Source organism: Chiloscyllium punctatum, chromosome 13 (assembly GCF_047496795.1).
Source record: "Chiloscyllium punctatum isolate Juve2018m chromosome 13, sChiPun1.3, whole genome shotgun sequence".
Lineage (NCBI taxonomy): Eukaryota > Metazoa > Chordata > Chondrichthyes > Orectolobiformes > Hemiscylliidae > Chiloscyllium > Chiloscyllium punctatum.
Window position 1 is genome coordinate 9,749,869 of NC_092751.1, and position 21,357 is coordinate 9,771,225.

The 21,357-nt window shown below is 43.8% G+C and overlaps 1 non-coding gene across 1 annotated transcript; it reads right to left on the reverse strand.

Moving 5' to 3' along the window:
- Positions 1-320: 320 nt before the first annotated feature.
- trnah-gug (transfer RNA histidin (anticodon GUG)) lies at positions 321-392 on the reverse strand. Its single transcript has one exon. It is a non-coding gene; the product is annotated as a tRNA-His (tRNA).
- Between the last annotated feature and the right edge of the window lie 20,965 nt (positions 393-21,357).

Consider the following 21,357-nt stretch of genomic DNA (forward strand, 5'->3'; position numbering starts at 1 on the left):
GAAAGAGCAGCGCTCCGAAAGCTAGTGCTTCAAATAAACCTGTAAGATCATAACCTGGTGTTGGGTGATTTTTAACTTTGTACTCCATAGTCCAACATCGGTATCCCCAAATTAATGAAATGGGGTATGGGATGGAAAGTTCGGTTAGTAATCGTAGGAGGGAAGAAATCTCTGAGAACAGGTGGATTTGAATTCTGAAACACAGAGATGTGAGCGAGCAGAACTTGAAGGAGAAAGTAATCACTTTGGGGAAAATTACCATCTTAAAACAACTGATTCCTTTGTGTTTCACCAAAGACTGGGACAAATGGAGCGATTGCTGCCATAACTCGGATTCGAACCGAGGTTGCTGCGGCCACAACGCAGAGTACTAACCACTATACGATCACGGCACCCCACATAGGAGAACACAACATCACCACAATAAGTACTGTATCATAAGAAATGTTAGGCAGAGCACCAAATGCACGATTTCAGTGCTTATCGAACAGTGCCAGATATGTGGGAACTCAGAATGGGCCGACCGTTTAACTTCAGTGTCCCAAGTGGCTGTGGTGATTCCATCATTAATATGCTGAAGGCTGAGACAAATAGATTTCTCTAAAACATCAAAGACTCCGGAGACAGTAGAGCTTTTGTTGAAATGTATGCTGCAATAGCAATGCAGTTTAACATCGGCTCCTTCACCAGCTCCCCACAGAAGGCAGTGACCACTGCTGCCATAGAGTCCCAAATCCCAGCCCCTCAATCAGAGGAACGGAGTGGCGCAGTCACGAAGATCCAACTTGAAATCGGGATGGGAATGAGGTCGCAGAGATACTCGATGGCTCCAGTGACACAACCGGAGAATGCACGGTGTTTCTATGACGGTTTACAGGCGCAAGCAATTCAGAGGTTGGGAGTGCTCCTGGTCAAAGGCGGGGCAGAAGGGAAAATTTGTTCCCGTTTATAATAACAGCAATCTGCAGTGCATCTTGCTGAGACAGCTGAGTGCCACAACTGGAGAGTGGACAGCTGGTTTGAAGTTTAATTTTACTTCACTTTCACCCACTTCCCTGGAATGAATTGCTTTCACCCTGTAGTCTGCGGCTTTCTTCCTCATGGTTAACTGCATGATTAACTGTTGTATGATCTGCACACAGCTAAAATACGACCACTGCAAGTAAATATGAATCATTGATCTATATGAGAAAGCAGTGGAACTCACAGCAGGCATGCTGCGTAGGTTTGCAGGCGACATCAGTATTATAGACAATGAAGAAGATTATCTAAGATTCAAAAGGATCTTAATCCAATGAGTCGTTGGACTGAAAAATGTAACATGGAGTTCAATCTGGATAAATGGAAGGTATTCCATTTTGGTACAGCAAAAGGAGCAGGGCTTTACGTCGTGTTGGAGAACATGGAAGCTAGGGATGCAGGTACATAATTCCTTGTAGTTTGCATCACAAACAGACAGGATGGTTCAAAGGCATTTAACTTACTTCCCTTCATTACTTAGTCTTTCGTATACACTCGTTGGGACTTTAAGTTTAAAATTTTCAGGACATTGATGAGGCCGATTCTGGAATATTATGTCCAGTTCTGGTAGCCCAGTTGTAGGAATGATATTATTCAGCTGGTGCAGGTTCAGAAAAGGAATGCACGAATATTACCGTGGGTGGAATGTTTGAGTTATAATGAAAAGCTGGATCGGCTGAGACTATTTTAAGATTCGAGATCGGGGTGTTGGAAAACCAAAACGGGTTAGGCAGCATCCGAGGAGCAGGAGAATCAACCTTTCGCACAAGTGTCGCTCATCAGGCTCTTGCCCGAATAATCGATTCTCAAGCTCCTCAAATATTGCCTGACCTGCTGTGCTTTGCCAGCACAACAATCTCGACTCTGATCTGTCATCTGCAGTTCTCACGGTCTCCTCGTTGCGACTGTTTTCACTCCAGGTTAGGGGTTTGAGCGGCGACCTGACGGAGGTTTATGAGGTAAGTTAGAGTTAACCATAGCTGCCTTTTCCCAGCAGGGTAATTCAAGACGAGAGGGCATATGTTCAAGATGGAGAGAGATTGTTTTAAAAAAAGACATGTGAGGCATTTTTCAAGAGAAGGTGTTTTACGTGTGCAATTAACCTGCTGAGGAAGTGATGGATGAGGGTACATTTGCAACATTTAAAGGACAATTGGATCCAAAAATGAATGGGAAAGTGGGATTTTTAAAATAAATTTATTCATGCCTCGCACATCAGTTATTTCCCAGAGGACAGTAAAGAGCCAACCACGATATTATCCATCTGGAGTCTCATGTGGGACAGAGCAGCTGAATATGACAGTTTGCTTCCCGAAATCGGATGGGATTTTCCACACAACTGATTCAGGTCACCACGAGACACTTCAATTGCAGGTGCTTATTGAATTCAAACTCCACCATCTGTCATGCCAGGACCTGAACCTTTTGTCCCCAAGATATTACCTGGGTTTTTGGATTAGCAACACAGTAATAAAACTACAAGGGCATTATAACCACTCAGCTGATTCAACAGGAGACAGATGGGACAAGATTAGTTTGGCAGTATGTTCAGCATGGATTGGTTAGACTGATGGACCTGTTTTCATGCTGTACGATTCTATGATTGACGCGATGGAACAAATAGCTGGTTGGGATTAACAGCAGCATTGACAGCATAATCGAACACCTGATGGGATATGTCATCCTGCTGGAGTCTCCCGAGGTTGTTTTGCTCAGTGATACCCCCTTCCCACACACGGGACTGGTGAACGGTCTCTCCACAGTGTTACTGATTAAATAAGTTTCCATTTCTGTGGTTAATTGAATCTCTTCCTGCAGTTCCCACATTGCCCTGCTTTCTCTGTTGTATCAGTGTCCTTTTTACAACACAGGGTGAACGATCCTTTCAAATTGTGTCCACACAGATATAAATTCCGTTTTCCATGTTGTGAATGTGTTTTCATTGTTTCTCATTCACCCACGGGGTGTGAGTATCACTGGTCAGGACAACATTTATTCTTCGCCCTTGTTCGTTGCTGCCCAGCTACACCACAAACCCGGGTGCGATCCCAGCCTCGGGTGTCTGTCTGTGGGCAGTCTGCACATTCTCTGTGTGTTTGCGTTTTTATTTCTCCCTCTGACCAAAAATGTGCCAGTTACAGGGATAAACAATGGGAAATGCAGGCTTATGGGATAGGGAATACTGTGGGGGTCTGGTGGGATGCGCTTCGGATGGACCGTGCCGACTTGACTGCTTCCCCACACGGTGGGGATTCCTGAATTAAGGGTAAGCTCATGTTTTTCTGCTCCTGGAGTCCCTCGTAGGAAGGACTGAGTGAACATGGTAGAATCCCCTGCAAAAGGGACATGAATGAATGGGATTCCAGAAATTAAATTTATTATCTCTGTTCCTGAGGTCAGGCTTGCATTCCAGGTTTTATTCGTCGAACTTAAACATCACCCTTTCCGTGTCCCAGTGTCCAAGGATGACCAGTTTAAAATATCACCCCAACACCACCTTCTCCAGATTGAAGTCTTGACTGTGTGGAAGAAACTGATACTGAGCTGATGCAAGCAAATGTAGCTGCCACCGCCAGTGTCAGAAACACAGATCCAAACAGCAAAATCATCTTTTAAACTCACCACTGCAAAGTTCACGGCTCAACACGCTCCAGTTGTGCCACTCAGCTGTCTTAGCAAGATGCACTGTAGATCGCCATGAGAGTATGAACGGTGACAACCATTCCCTTGATCAGGATCATACTCAACCTAGGAATTTCTTGCGTCTCCGTACCATCATAAAAGGACTGCACGCTCACCTGTTGCATCACTGGAGCCAGAGAGTAACTCCGCGCCTCATTCCCATCCCAATTCCGTTGGGATCTGGGCGGCTGTGCCGCAGTTTCTCTGATTCCGAGGTTGGGAACTGGGATTGTGTGTGATTATCTGCAACACTGATTACAACAACTTTAGGAAGCTGGTGAAGTCGCCGATATTATGCTAAATGCTATTTGAGCATACTTTTCAACAATATCCTGTACTGTCCCCTGAGTCTTTGATGTTTTGTCAAAAGCTATCAATCTCAGTTTTCAACATTCTCATTCAAGGGGTCTCCACAGCCTCTGAAGACATCGAACTGAAAGATTCAGCTCATTCTCAGCTCCCACATATCTGTCACTGTTCGTTGAGTACTGATATTGTACACTTGCTGTTCTTTTGAACATTTCCTCTGCTAGTATATTTATTGCTGCTTGCAAGCATCCTGTTCTGTGGTTACTGTGATCGTGGTTGTCGGTATTTTGCATTGTGACCACAGCAACTTCGATTTGAATCCAAATCACGACACTAAGTGTTCCCTCAGTTGTCTATTTTTGTGCTAAATCCTAAGAAATTAATTGTTTTACCTTCAAATTCCGCTCTCTCACATCTCTGCGTTTCATATATCAGGATTCAAACACAGCCGTTGTCGGAGATTTATCTCCTTCCCACAATCATTAAACCTTCTTTCCGTCCCTCCCCCCATTTCTCTGAGGCAATGCCCAATCTATCTCTCCCTTTCACATTCAGACTTTTCTGTCTGTGCTGCTGCTGCGGTTACTGTTGTTGGGTGAACGTGCCCCAATCCCACCATCGGGACCTTCAAACAAATCAATCCATTTGGATACCGCGGTTGTGAAATCAATCCCCATGTAGCAGCTTTTACTGACTTAGGGCAGAGACAATTGAAGCGTCAGGCTCATGGAAAATACCCAGGGCAGTTTTAGTGAAAAGACATTTTATCGGAAAACATCAGCTTTGTGGCTTTCTGCGTTGGTCTTGTGATAATTTCATAGGACTGATAATCCAGAGACCGAGGTAATAGTCTCAGTACTCGAGCTTGAATCCCACCGTACCATAATCGTCAAATTTGGATTCAATTAATATCTGCAATGAAGAATCTAATGACTACTATATATCCATTGACAATTGTTGAAAAAAAACTGTTTCACTGATGTCATTTCGGAATGGAATTTACTATCCTTACTTGGTCTGGGCTGCATGTGACTTCAGACTCATAGCAATATGGTTGAGTCTCAACTGCCCTCTGGGCAATTGGGAATGGGTAATAAATTCTGCTTAGCCAGAATCGCCCTCATACTAATTCAGAAATTTTAAAACAACTGCTCATTCGCCTCACGCAAGAGTGTTCTGCCATTTTGCAAGTCACATTATAGCGTGGATGTGATCACACTGAGAAAATTGTAGGAGATATTTACCGGGATATTGTTTGGGCTGACGAGTTTCAGTTGTGAAGAAAGACAGGACAGAGTGGAGTGTTTGTCGCAGTGCAAAGGAGATGTACACAAGACATGACTGAGTTAGGGTATGGACAGGGTTGACTGAACGAGTTTCCCATTGATGGAGGGATCGATCAGCAGGGGCCAGAAATTTAAGGAAAAAGGCTGAGTAGTTTGAGAAGATGAGTGGAAAAGCTTTATCAGCCAGCGAGGGGGGGAGGGGGGTGGAGGGGGGGGTTGGAATTTGGAATACGTTGTCTGTATTGTTCAGTAAGGCAGAAACCCTAATGACCTGAATAAATATTCAGATGTGAATGTGTGATGCCAAAATATATCAGGCTGTGGGATAAACATATTGAAATGGGATTCGGTTCATTAAGCAGTTGTTTTTGACTCGTGTGGCCACAATTAGCTGAAGGGCCTTCTTTGACACTCTTGTCCTCTGTAGTATAATGGTTTGTGTTCCCGCCTGTCACAGGGCTCAGTTCTCCGCTGGGGACAGTGGAAATATTTTAAAACTGTCACTCCATTTCCAAGTGCGGGTATTGATAACTGTCCTTCCATTCTCAATGGGGCATGTCACAGGAAGGGCAGTGCTGCCTGAATCAGTGTGGGGAAGGGCTACAGCTCTCAGCGAGGTACAGTGTCAGTTAACGTGCAAACATGTGACTTTTGCAAGCTGCATCTTGTGACTGTGATGGAATGAAAACCATTTGACAGACTTGTTCCGGATTGAAGAGTTTACCGGAAGCACGAAGGCGAGGAATAAACAGGATAAAAGCATTCAAATATAAGTGCAGAAACACTTCCCGCAACACGAATGAAATTGTAGAGTAGAGGGTAGTGTTTCGATACATTGAATTTGGGTTGATTTGCATTGATGACGCTGAGTTACCAGGGTATAAAGCTAATAAAAATGATCCACCATTTGCTCACGGTGATGGAACATTGACTCAGTAATTCGCACTGATCTTCGGTCGGAGGGTTAGTATGATTGGCAAAGTAAAATTGCCCTCTCGTGTCCAGGGATTGAATGTTAAGAGTGAATTAACCATGGGTTACGCTGGGACAAAGTCAAAAGTCACAGAACGCCAGGTTATAGTCCAACAGGTTTATTTGAAATCGTAAGGGAGACGGCTGCCCCTTCTTCAGGTGAAATACATGGGAATAGGAAGGAGAGCTAGGTCTGGGTGAGATGCTCTTCAGGGTGTCGACACCAGCTCGATTGACGTAAATGCCCTTTCTGCACTGTAGGATTCTGTGATTCTATCGGAGTGGGTAATGACGGTAAATAATGGGGTGTAACACCATGAGAGACGATGTTGACGGGGTGTACTGAGGATGACATTTTATTCACTTGTTGCCTTGGAAAATTTACAACAGTTATCCCTGTACTAAGAAAGACTTAATGGGGCTTTTCAGGTTATGGAATATTTGGACAGAGTAGATAGGTGGAAAATCCCCTCTTTCAAGTAAGTAAACATGTCGACGTCAGGCATTCAAAGCCTTTGATAAAACCTTTGAAGGACAAAGAAATTATGAGAGCAGAATTGCTGTCACTCTGATAATCTGTTTTTCAAAATATTTGGAAAGGCACATTTGGTGACACACCAGGAATAAATTTCACAAGGAGAGAGATAGCGAGGGGCGAGATAAAGGTGTTGGGGTGGGATGTAGTTGGTCAGAAGTTGCGGGGAAAAAATGCCTAAGTTGGTTGACTTTAAATAGAAAGACATTTCGTGAACACGTGTAGCTGAATAAGATTCGGTTCCAAAAACTCTGGATTTTGAAAGATTTGGCAGAATATTCCACCTAAACCATTGTAAATGGAACTGAGTGGATTTCCTTACTGTGAAGGGAAAATATTACATAATGAAAAGGAAGTGATCAGTTGCTTGGAGATATACCTCCAGCTTTAATCAAATGTGTTAAGGATGTGAGGGCAAACACCATGATGTTTGGTCTATTTAATACTCGGGGAAATCTGCCACAGCAACGAGCAATAAAACTGCTGGGTTTTCTTTTGCATTTTAACCCGCTGTTTCTCTAAGCAGTATTTTCCTTAAGCTGAAATAAAGTCGGAGCAAATTTGAATAGACCATTTATCATTCCAATGGGATAAGTCTAATTCACTTCCGATTATTACAATGAACATTGTGAGGTTGCAGCAAAAATAAAATGAAATGAACAAAACAGTGTTTCTTGGGATTTAATCCAATTCAGGTTCAGCCATATGAGAAAGGCCATTGAGCCACAACATCGCCTTTATTTCCCTCTCCATGGCTGCTTCTTCACGTGAGAGAGAAAGTGACTGAAGAAATTACGAGTCAAACGTAGGTGAGAAGATGACGGAAAGTTCTTGTTCTATGTTTCACCCTGACACAGTTCTGACTCAGAAGATTTCAATAACAGCTATTCATTCTGCGAACATGGGTATTGATTGATATTTGTTGTTAGTATAATTCTGGTGAAAGCAGAAACACCATGGTGTGGATTCGATTCCACTCTGGAAATTTCGATGACTTTCACCACATGTAACCTGATGAGGTTACAAGTCACACCTCTACAAATCGTGCTGAGGAGACTGAGCGTTTATGGTGGTGGGTTGTTATACCGCTGTGCTCCACATTCACGGGTTAGAATCACACTCGGGTTGCTAACTTCACAACCCGGTCCAGCAGTTTTTCTTTGCACCTCTCGTATACACTGGTTCAAGGATCTTGTTCTTGCTGTTCACTGCATAGGTGATTCACGAATAATCGACACCACATTAAAGTCGAAATGATGAGTGAGAGCAGTCATTCCATTCAATTTTCGATTAAATTGGTGTAATGAGATTGAACGCATTTTTCTTTCTGCCCCACATTCCATCTTGTCTTTCTATGAATTTTCGTCGAAAGAAAGAGAAACAAATAACAAGAGACCAGACGCAAGTTTATCCAGTGGGGTCGTTCATGAGTATTTTAAACTAACACTTCACACAATGATCTGATCAGTTATTCAAACAGTCACTCGGCATTGGAACCGCAGAAAACCTCTCCAATGAGATGAACTTTTCATTCTTTCACAAATTTCTGCTGTGTGTGAATTATACAATGATCCATCATCCAGCGTGATCACTGACTTGCCAACTGTATGAGGTCTACCAACTTTCTTCAGCAATCACAGCTTCAGTACACAACCACGTGTGCTGGGCCCAGTGTCATTTGTTGCCCCCAGGTCATAGCACATTTCTTCCTCCTGAGTTTATGAGCGTTGTTCCTGATCTGTCTGATCTGTTTATTAAACCTTTTCTATCACTTCATCCCATTCCCTCACAATTCTGAATTTATGAATAAAATAAGGCGTTAGACCAAATGTTCAGCAAGTGGAAGTTTGCCATTCAGCCCATGGGGTCTGCACCACCATTCAAAGAAATCATGGTTGATCTGATAATCTTTAATTACTTTCTGCTCACTTACCTCGACAAAGTTTTATCATCTTTCTGATTAACTATCTGGCACAGTTTGAAAATGCCCACCAACATAGTCTCAACAGCGATTGCTGAAAAATGTCACAGATTTTTTGGTCCCTGTGAAATTACTCCTCATTTCTGAATTAAATGGGCAATATCTAATTCTGAGATTATGTCCTCTGGTGCGCTCCTCACAGCATGGGGAAAACCACATGCCAGTTTCCCGCCCAGTCAAGATTCCACGAATATTGAACGTTTATAATTCTCCCCTCCACCTCCTTTGTTTCGAGGAGAATAATCCCAGCCTGACCAATCAGTTCACGAGCTCCATTTGATACAGAGTTGGCAACATACTTGTAAATATCTGCTGTCCCCTGCAGCGTCCTTACATTTATTAAGAAAGCTGAAGAAATTTCGGCGAGGAATCGGGTTGAAATTTCAGGCGCAGACGGAATTGGAACTAGAAATCAGAAAGTGATTGGAATCGGATTGATGTATAGAAGGACCAACTACAGCAATGATTACTCTGACTAATGTGAATCTTATCATATTCGATTGGCCTTTAAAGGCTTCATTGTAGCTGAATTCCTCCGTGTAATCGTCCTGGGAGCTAGTATTTAGGAGAAATGGAACCTGATCGCCCATATAAAGAAGTTGACTCCAAAATAATGTCCGTCGGTCGACTTTGTTTGATTATTAATTCAACTCTTTTCACCGTGAAGGATACATCGTCTGCAACGCACAAATTCGATGTGTAACAGATCCCTCTCCATTTGCCGAAGTCGGTGTCGCTTCAATACCATTGAAGGAACTGGACACACTCCACGACAATACAGTCACATAAGTGTACATTGTTCAACACCGGAATATTTATTCCCTGAACTGCTAAGGCGCAATTGCAGCAGAGAGCACCTCCTAGAAGATTCCCTGAAGTAAGTCATCCAGGTTTTGTTGACACAACCGTCAAAGCTCAAAAACTGTACTGACTATAACGACAAGGTTGAAGATGCGCTGAAACGTCACCATTTACAAATTACCCTCCAAGGCACATACCAGCATGACTTGGAGAGGAATCAGTGGTAAATTCATTGAGTGATGAAGCGGTCTTGATGGGCAAAGACTTATACTTCAGCCATCCACCTTTTATTTTACAATTTTAAAAAATGTTGATTATTGCATGGACCAGACTTGTGCCCATTCCTTAAGTTGTTCCCTAAACTGGCGGTTGATAAAGATGGAATATCATCCTGAGCCTGTGGTCACCATTAGAAAATATCCAAAAAGCCTCACAAACATCTGATCTCCCTGTCCAACAATCTTCAGGGGTCTCTGAATGTTTACTCCAAGATCTCTTTTTTCCTGTACACCACTCAGAATCCTCACTGCTATTGTTTCAACTCCCCAAGTGTCTGTTCCTGGGCTCTGAATTTTCTCTGTGTTCTTTGTTCTTCTTTGTTAATACTCTGCCAACTTCATGTTACATTGCTGCATCTCAGAGAATGACATTGTCAATTCTAATTATCACAGAGGGAATGAGAACATAACATGGGGCTGTGTCGGAATGTAAGTGATGTACGCTGGGTTGGAGTGTTTACTGGGAGCAAGCGGCTGATGTGGAGACGATGTGATCAAAAACAGGTCTTACTGTCAAAGTAACAAAACAGCGCATTGTTAAGGAAACTTTCAGAGAATGCTTTCAATTAATGCTTTTGCATTAATTGCCTTGACCTCTTGCTCAAGGCTCCAGCACGCTTCAGCTGTGCTACTCTGCAGTGCGGTTCATGCTGCTGTTGTATTTTAATAATCTAATAACCGGAAACAAATATGATCCTCCTCCCCGCCTTTGACCAGGAGCACTCCCAGCTTTGGCATTTCTTGCGCCTCTGTGCCGTCATAGAAGAAACACGTGTCCGTGTTCAAATCAGTCAATCGATTTCGATACAATGGTTGTGACATCAATTCACATGTCGCAGCTTTTACCACATAGACCAGAGATTATTGGAACATCAGGCTCTGGAAAAGGACACAGGGCAGCACTGAGGAAAAGAAACTTTATTCGAAACTACCTCATTCTGTGGACTTCTACGTCATTTATTTCACTTGCTTATTAAGCTCTATCTTGTCTATTGTGTGCAGTTCTGCAATTCGCATGATAGCACGGATATGATAGCACTGGAAATAATGCAGCAGAGATTTACAAGAAGAGTTGTAGAAGAGATTCAGTCTGGTAGAAGAGTTTCAGTTATGAAGAGAAATTGTAAAAACTGGAGGCGTTTTTCTTAGAGCAGAAGAAATTGAGAGGAAACATGATTGAGATGTACAAAATAATAAGGATATGGATGGCGTCGATTGAAATAAACGTTTCTCTAGGATGGTGCGATCGATCACGGGGGGAGGGGTAGGGTGGCATAGATATAAAAATAGAAGAGGAAAGATTTGAGTGAATGTGCAGACAAATGTTTTGAAACAGCCGTTGAATAAAATCTGGAACTCAGTGCATGCAAAGGTTGCAGAGGCAGAAATCCTCATAACATTCAGAAGTTTTCAGATGTGAATTTGTGATGCCAACACATACAAGGCTATAGTCCAAGTAATTTTAAAAAAAGAGTTCGGATAGTTAAGCGAATGTTAATTTCTAGTATTAACAAATAGGCTTCTTTTTGCACAGAGTTCCTGGGTAGTACCACCGCCTGTCACTGCGTGAGATCTGGTTCAATTCGCTTCCAGGACGTGCGCTGGTATATTGGGAGGGCTCAGTGAGTGAAACTGTACCATTCAGCGTCAGAAACCCGGCTTCAGTCAAGTCTTGTGTGACTTACTGTGTGGAATTTGCACACTCCTGCTCTCTCTCTCATGTGTGAGTTTCCTCTGGCTGCTCCAATTCCTTCCCACAGTGCAAAGGTGTGCAATTCAGGTCAATGGCAAACAAAATCTGATAGGACTGTAAGTGCTGTAAATATGAGACAAAAGTCAGAATTGCAGCTCGGGGAACACAGAATGACCAGTTCGGGACAACAGACTCTTCCTCTGGAACTGTTTTGAATTATCAATGTTAACTCTAATTTCTCTCCACTGACGCTGCCTGACTCGCTAAGCTTTTGGATTAATTTCTATTTTTGTCGGGGTATCACAAATGCGGGTTTAGAAAGATCACGTGGGGGAGTGTGGATCTCTTCCACGGCACAGTACAGATTCAACTGGCCAAATGGTTTCTGTCTGCACTGTGTAGACTTCCATAAACTCTAAATCTATACGTTTTTCTCCTTTTTTTCAGTCCTTGGTTTTCACATCTCTCCTGTCATGTGAATTGCAGAGCAGGAAAATCGACGTTTCGGGCATAAACCACCATCAAACTGTTACCACCTGACGCCTCGAAGATAAACGCTTCATGTTCTGCCTTGGGACCCTGCAACCACACGGGATCAATGTGGATTTCAGCGGCTTCCTCATTTCCCCTCCCTCGACATTATCACAGTCTGAAGCATTCAAACTCAGAACCACCCTCCGAACCCATTCATCTCCCCGCCCTCTGACTGATCACCTTCTCCCCGCCTCCATCTACCATTCGCTTTTCCAGCTATCTTACATCCAACCCCAACCCCCTCCCATTTACCTCTCAGTCCCTACCCACAAGACTCATTGCTGATGAAAGACTTATGCCAGAAAACGTCGATTCTCCCGCTCCTCGGATACTGCCTGACTTGTTATACTTTTCCAGCACGACACTATCGCCATGGCGAATACAGACGAGCTCAGCTCAGGCGCCTTCTCTGAGAGCGGGGAGGGCTGAGTGAGGAAGTGATTAAGGTGCACATTAAAGGAATAGATATGTGTGATAGGAACAAACTGCTTATGGGAAGAGTTAACAACCAGGGATCTCCATCAAACCCCAGTAAGAGGATGTTCAGAGGAGAGATAGGAAGAACGTTTTCACTCTGAGAGTGTTGTTTATTTTGAATTTACTGTGTGAACGTGTGGTAAAGCTATGCGTCAGGGGTATTTAGCCGAATACTTGAGAAGTTAGAGCACACATGGATAAGGACCAGGTACTAGAAAGTGGGGTGAAGATAAATAGAAGTCTGATGAAAAATCCAAACACTGTACAGGAAATACAGAGCATGAAAACATGGAAAGGGTAAAGACATGGAAACTACTGACGATCTGTTACAAGGGGTCTGCGGAATGCTACACGCGTCAAACGGTCACTGGGGCAGGATGGGGCCAGTGTGGTAGGATGGGATCAGAATAGTGGAATGCTGCTACACCAATTAGCAGAGTCAGACTGAGGCTGAATGGTTACTATGGCAGGCTGAGATAATAACAATTAATAACGTCAGACTCGCCTACTAAACATCATCATGGCAGGCTGGGACAAGTCGTGACAATAAATACTTAGGATATGACTTTAAATAATAAATTGATAGTAAAGTCAGTCTGCTTGAGACGCTTGTAGCAGGACATGACATTAAATATCGAATTAGTAGTTAGTAGAGTCAGCTTGGGACAGGACAACATTGTGATAGATGGGGGAGGTAAATATCAAATCATGACAGGTTAGTCAGGGATGGAAGATCATTGCAGCACAGGTGGCAGTAGAATACTTAATAGTGACAGTAGAATAATATTAAGTAGAATTATGAAAAACCATAGTGGCAGAAGTAGAACGATAATGGGATCTAACACTATTGGTTTATTGTATAGTTGAAATGAGGTAGTTCTGACTAACACAGTTGGTCATTTTGATAAGCTAAAAAAACATGATTCAAGAAAAGTGAAGAAGTGATGGAGTTTAATTCAGATACAGGCGAGGGGCTGCACTTTGGGAAAGCAAATCTTAGCACGACTTATACACTTAATGGTAAGGTCCGAGGAAGTGTTGCTGAACAAAGGGACCTTGGAGAGCAGGTTCATAGCTCCTTGAAAGTGGAGTCCCAGGTAGATAAGATAGTGAAGAAGGCGTATGCTTTCCTTTTTTGGTGAGAGTGTTGAGTACATGAGTTGGGAGGTCATGTTGCGGCTGTACAGGACATTGGTTAGGCCACTGTTGGAATTTTGCGTGCAGTTCTGGTCTCCTTCCTACCGGAAAGACGTTGTGAAACTTGGAAGGGTTCAGAAAGATTTACAAGAATGCTTCCAGGGTTGGAGGATTTGAGCTATTAGGAAGATGCTGAACAGGCTGGGGCTCTTTTCCCTGGAGCGTCGAAGGCTGAGGGGTGACCTTATAGAGGTTTACAAAATTATGAGGAGCATGGACATTATAAATAGACAAAGTCTTTTTCCTGGCTCGGGGATTCCAGAACTAGAGGGTATAGGTTTAGTTTGAGAAGGGAAAGATAAAACAAAGACCGAATGGCAACTTTTTTTCACACAGTGGGTGGTACGTGTATGGAATGAGTTGCCAGATGATGTTGTGGGGGCTGGTACAATTTCAACGTTTAAGAGGCATGTGAATAGGAAGGGTTTAGAGGAATATGGACCAGTTGCTGGCAGGTGTGATTAGATTGGGTTGGGATATCTAGTCGGCATGGACAAGTTGGACAGCAGGTTCTGCTTCCATGCTGCATATCTCAATGACTCTATGACTCTATGCCATGGACCCTGAGGTTCGGGGGAATTCAAGAATTTGTTTTCTGAGTGTCACGGTTTTTGTTTGCAAATAAAAGATCTTCTCCTTGAAAAACTCTCCGAAATCTCCTGGTGATTGTTGACATTTCCTCCACGACAACCACAACTTTGGGTGCAGTAAAATTGTGGCGACTGCAGCTCTGTGGTGCAGTGAAAAGTGTGTTAGATTTCTACAAATTTGGTAACTTTGCTATTCAAGGTTTGTGGGTTTGAACCACACCAGAATTGGAGTTTAGTTCAGTGAAGCATCAGGTTGCAGAAGTCACGTGTTTGCACTTTCACTGACACTGTCTCTCCAGGAACTGCAGTCCTTCCCCACACTGATTCAGACAGCACTGTCCTTCCTGTGACATGTCCCATGGAGAATGGAAGGACAGGCATTAATAACCGGCACTTTAGATATTAGCGACAGTTTTAAAACATTTGCACTGCCCCATCGAGGAATTGATTTCCTATCTCCCGCATAACATGCGGCGACACGAACCACTATACTACCGAGGACAACAGTTTCAAAGGAGAGCCCTCAGCCCGTTGTGACTCCATTTGTCAAAAAACAACTGTTTAACGACTCGAATCGTTTAGCCCATAGCCTTATAGTTATTGGCAGAACATATTCACATCTGAATATTTCTTCAGGTTCTAAGGGTTCCTGCCTCTCTGACCCTTACAGACACAGTGTTGCAAATTCCAACACCTGCCGGCCTATAACGCTTTTCCACCCATCTACTTAAACCTTTCTGTCTTTCTCATTAAATTTCTGCCGCCCTGTGATCGATCTCTCCGTCGATGGGAAACGTTACTTTCAGTCTACCTTATCTACACCCCTCATTATTTTGTACATCTGAACCATGCCTTCTCACAAATGCCTCTGCACCGTGACAAACAACCCCAGTCTGTCCTGTCTCTCTTCATGTCCAAATCTCTTCAGCCTAGACGCTATCCGAGTGAATCTCTCCTGCACCTTTCCCAGTGTGATCACATCCCTGGACTTATGTGAATTGCAGACAATTGTCGAGGTAGAGTCAAATTGAACCTTTTTTTTACATTCTGTGCCAGCATGCAGTGTGGCTCTGCAGCATATATTGCCGATCGGTCTGGAGTCACATTAATGAAACTCTCCAAACTCATGGGACAGTGCAGGATATTGTTGAAACGTATACTTCAAGAGAATTATAGTTGAACATCGGCTACTCCATCACTTTGCCCACACAAGGCAGTACCAACGGCTGCACGCAATCACACTTAATTCCAGTCCCAGACCCGGAATCAGGGAAACTGTGTGAAGCAGCCAAGAAGATCCAATTGGAAGTTGGGATGGAATGACGGGAGAGAGGCGCATGTATTTCTGAGATTGGGAATGCTCCTGGTCAAAAGCGGGGCGGAAGGGAATACTTGCCCCCATTTATTCTATTATAGCCATAAGCAGTATATGTTGTTGATACAGCCAACTGGCGTATCTAAAGCGTGTTGGACCTTTAAATTTGGGGTGGCAATGTTCGAAGTTTCATTTTCCTATTTGGATCAATGTTCTTGACATTGGCAGTAGCAGCTGTTTATGTTTGCATCAGCTGAGGATCAGCTTCTTGTTCCCAGTAAATGCTGGAACCTGGAGAAGGTGGTGTTGTGGTTATATAATAAACGAGTCATCTTTGGGGACTCAGACACGGAACTGGTAATGTTGAAGTTCGACGAATAAAACCTGGAATGGAAGCCTGACCTCAGGAACAGAGAACATGCCTTTAATTTCCTGCAATCCCATTCATGCATGACCCTTATGCAGGGGATGCTACCATCTTGACCCAATCCTGCCTACGTGTGACTCCAGGTGCAGAACAACATGGCTGACCCTGAGTCCAAGAATGCCGACACTGTTCGTAGGCTGGCCATTCAGCCCATTCCACTCGACACCATCCCTCCGAAGCACATCCTATCAACCCACACTCCATACCTATTCCATTCCCCTTCATTTCCCATGGCTGATCCCAGTAACCTTCACACCTTCAGACTGTGTGAGGAAACTCACACAACCAAAGAGAGAATGTGCAAACTGCACACAGTCACACGAGACTGGGATCGAATCCATGTCTCTTGTGCAGCGAGGCAGCAGCGAATCAGGATGAACAACAAATGCTGTCCTGACCTGCGACATCCACACCCTGTGGGTATATCAGGAAGAATAAAAACATATTCACAACATGGACAACGGGACTTACGTCTGCATGGACATGATTTGAACCAATCGTTCACTCTGGGTAGATCCAAATACACGGATCTCACAGAGAAACCAGGGCAATGCGGGATTCAAATACCTGTTGCAGTGGAAACTCATTTACTCAGTCAAACTGTGAACAGACTGGTCAACAGACCCGTGTGTGGGAAGAGCTCAATGGCCACTAAAAACTCCAGCGTAACCAGCAAGATTACATATACCAAACGGAGGTCAATTAAACTGTCAATGCTGCTGTTAATCCCAACCAGCTGCCGGTTTCATAGCGTCAAAGTCATAGACTCATGCAGCATGAAAACAGGCCTTTCACTCCTTCCAGCTCATACTGCACAAAATGCCAAAGTAAATGAGTCGCATCCGACGGCTCCTGTAATTGCTGAGGGTTAATAATGCCCTTGTGATATTATTACTGCATTGTTAATATGAATGTCCAGATATAATTCTGTGGACACGTGTTCAAATCCTGGCATGGCAGATGCTGGAATTTTATTTCAATAAGTACCTAGAGTTGATGAGTCTAATGATGATGTTGAATCAGTTGTTGTAGATCTGATTCACTAATGCCTGATAGGGAAGGAAACTGCCATACTGATCTGGTCTGGCTGGTATGTGATTCCAGATCCATAATATCGTGGTTGATCCTGAACTGCCCTCTGGACAATAAATAATGGACTAGGTATGAATGAATAGCTTTTTTTCTAATCCCACGGAAACTTTCCAATTCATTTATCGATCCAAATATCCTGTAAATATTGTAAATGTACTTTCATCCACCACTGCCTCAGGAAGTGAATTGCAAATATCAACCATCCTCTGTTAAAAAAGCCTCTCATGTCTTATTTTAAATCTCTCTCTTTTGACCTAAAACATTTGCCCTCTCGTCTTGAAGTGCCCCTCCTTGGAGAAAAGACAGTTACAGTTAACTCGAGCCGAACTCTCAATAATTTATAAATTTCTATCAGGTCACCTTTCAAACTCTAGTGCTCGAGTGAAAATATTCTCAGCCTATCCAGCCTTTCGTTATAACTCAAACCTTCCACACTAGCCATACGCTGGTATACCTGTTCTTAACCTACTCCAGCTGAATAATTTCCTTGCTATTACTGGGCGACAAGAACTGGATGCAGTATTCCAGAAGAGAGCTCAAACAATGTCCTTTTCAATTCAACATAACATACCAACTCCTACGCTCAAAGGACTGTGCAACGCAGACAGGATGACCATTTTTTAACCATTCTGTCTGTATGTGAAGCAAACTAAAAATAAATATTTAAATGTATCCCTGGCCTTCGTTTTCCACAACACTATGCAACGCCCGATTACTAATTGTATAAGCCTTATTCTTATTTGATGTAGCAAAATGCAATACCTTCCATTTATCCAGATTGAACTCCAAGTGATTTTTTTCAGCCCAAAGACGCATTGGATTAAGATCCTTCTGGAAACTTCGATCACTTTCTTTACAGTCTCCAATTCTGGTGTCCTCTACAAGATTATGAACCATGGCTTCTATGAGTTCCATTGTTTTCTCATATAGGTCAATGATTTATATTTATTTGTCGTGGCCATCATTTAGCAGTTTACAAATCAGGTAACAATTAGTTATGTCGTTAACCATGAGGAAGAAAGCCATAGACTGCAGGGAGATTGGAAACAATTGGCAAGAAAATGTGCTGAAAGGAATTCAGTCCAGTGAAGTGGGTGATAATGAATTTGAGGACGCACAATGGGAAAAGTGTGAATACTGAGTGGTTTAAAGTAATAAAAGAGAAATTGGAGTAAACATTCACGAATCTTTGTAGTTGATTAGACAAGGGATCAAGTGGTCTCGAGGGGTTGGAGATACTTTCTGTTCTTGACCGCAGATGGGAATATAAGAGCAGGGAAATGATGCTGGAACTTTAGCAACGGCCTATTCAAGATCAATCGCCAGGGTAATCAGTTGGATGGAAGTGCGTACTGCAGGTGCTGGAAATCAGAATCAAGATTAGAGTGGTGCTGAAGAAGCACAGCAGGTCAGGCAGCATCCGAGTTGCAGAAAAAAATCACATTTCGGGAAAAGGCTCTTCATTAGGAATAAAGCTGGCAGCCTCGAGGGTGGAGAGATAAACGGGAGGACTGAGTGTGGGAAGAATTTAACTGAGAGTGCAAGAGGTGAATGGAGGTGGGGTTAAAAGTTATAGGTCGAAGAAGAGGGTGGAGCGGACAGGTAGGAAGGAAGTTATACAGGTGAGACAGGTCAATAGGATGGTGCCAAGCTAGAAAATTGGAACTCGGATAACGTGGGAGTGGGGAGATAAGGAAACTGGTGAAGACCACGTTGATGCCCTGGGGTTGAAGGGTCCTGAGGTGGAAAATGAGGCGTCCGGTGGTGATGGAATGGCAGTGGAGGAGACCCAGGAACTGCAATTCCTCGGGAGAGTCGGAGGGGGGGCGAGTTGTTGATGTTTTTGGTCATGGGGCATTGGGGTTGATTGTTGCGGGTCTCTTGGAAATGTTCTCAAAAGCGCTCTGCGAGAAGGTGTCTGTTGGCCCCAACGTAAAGGAGACCGCTTCGGGAGCAACAGATGCAATAAATGACTCGTGTGGAAGTGCACATGCACATTTGATGGATGTGGAAGGCTCATTGGAGCCTTGGAAGGATGTGAGAGGGAAGATGTGGATGTAAGTTTTGCAATTCCTGTGGTGGCAGGGGAAGGTGCCGCGAGGGGAGAGTGGGTCATCGTAGGGCGAGGACTTGATGAGGTAATCGTGGAGGAAACAGTCTTTGTGAAAAGTGGATCGAGTGGGGAGGGAAATATATCCCACGAGGTCAGTGTTGCTGACACTTTTTGCAAATCCACTTATTCCCACAGCTATCTGGATTATACCTCCTCCCAACCCAATTCTTGCGCAAATGTTGCCCTGTATTCCCAATTCCACCACCTCAATCGCATCTGCTCCCAAAGGTCCAGTTCCACCATAGAACACACCAGATGGCCTCCTTCGTTAAAGACCGCAACTTCCCCTCCTATGTGGTTGAAAATGCCTCCAACGCACCTCATCTATGTCCTGTACCTCCGCCCACGAACCCCACACCTTCAACCACAACGAGGACAAAACCCCCTTGGTCCTCATCTTCTATCCCAACAACCTCCACAAAAATCACATCATCCTCCGACAGTTTCGCCACCTCGAAACGGATCCCACCACAAGGGATATGTTCCCCTCCCCACCCCATCCACTTTCTGCCAAGACCGTTTGCTCTGTGACTACCATTCAAGTCCGCACCCTTCAATGACCCACCCTTCGCTCCGAACACCTTCCCCTGTCACTGCAGGAATTGCAAAACCTGCACCCACATCTACCTCCTCACCTCTGTAAAAGGCTCTAATGGAAGCTTCCACATCCATCAAAATTTCTCCTGCACTTCCACACATGTCATTTCTTGTATACATTCCTCCCGATGCGGTCTCCTCTAAATTGGAGAGAGTAGATGTGTTCTCATAGAGAACTTCTCTGAATATCTCCAGGATACCCACAAGAATCAACCCCAGTGCCCCATGGCCAAAGATTTCAACTCCCCCTCCCACTCTCCCGAGGACATGTAGGTCATGGACCTCCTGCATCGCCACTGCCTCACGACCCGATACCTGGAGGAAGAAGGCCTCATAATCCGCCTCGGGACTCTTCAAACCCATGGCATCAATTTGGACTTCACCCGTTTCCTCATTTCCCCTCCCGCTACCTTACCCCAGTTCCCACCTTCCAGCTCAACACCGTCCTCCTGACCTGTCCCACCTGTGCATCTTCATTCCCACCTATCCACTCCACCTTCTTCTCTGACATTTCATGTTCACCCCGAACCTGCATCCACTTACAGCACTCTTAGCTACCTTCTCCCCAGCCACACACCCTTCCCAATTATCTCTCCATCCCATATGTTGCAATCTCATTCTTGATGAAGGGCTTTTGCCTGAAACGTCCATTTTTCCTGTTCCTCAGATGCTGCCGGACCTGCTGTGCTTCTCCAACACCACTCTAATCTGGAGGGGGAACATTTGATTGAGAGGGTTTTTGGATATTTTCTATTGTTGACCACAGGCTGTGGCTGATAGCAGAACCTTAGCAACTATCAGGTTAGGGAACAGCTAAAGGACTGATCACAAGTCTGGTCACCGCATAAATCAACATTTTTTTAAAAATGTAAGATAAAATATGGAAGGCTGAAGGATGCAAATTTGCCCATCAAGACCGTTTCACCAATGAGTTTATCACTGATTCCTTTCCAAGTCAGGGTGCTGTGGGCATTGGAGGGTAAATTAAAAATGGTGGCGTTTCGTTGCATCTTCCTTATTATTTTTCGTTGTCCTTATTGTCAGTACAGCTGTTGAGTTTTGAAGGTTCTGTCAAAAATGGCCAAATGACTTACTCCTGTGCATCTTGTAGTTGGTGCACTCTGCTGCAATTGTGCCTTAGCGGTGTGGGGAATGAATATTGCAGGGATTGAAGAGGGTGCACTCAAGTGACTGCATTGTCGGGATGGTGTTCAGTTCCTTAAGTGTTATTGAAGTTACACCCATCTAGGCAAATGGAGAGAGTTATGTTCCACGTCTCATTTGTACCTTGCAAACGATGTAGGATTCAAGGAACAATGAGTTGAATTTATAATCAAAAAATGTCTCAAGAACACGTTGTTGTTGTCAAAGTGTTAATGTAGCCAGCTTCTATCCGTTTTTGCCCAAAATAATAGCTCTGTGTACGATTACACAGGGTAATATGTTTACAGTAAAGCC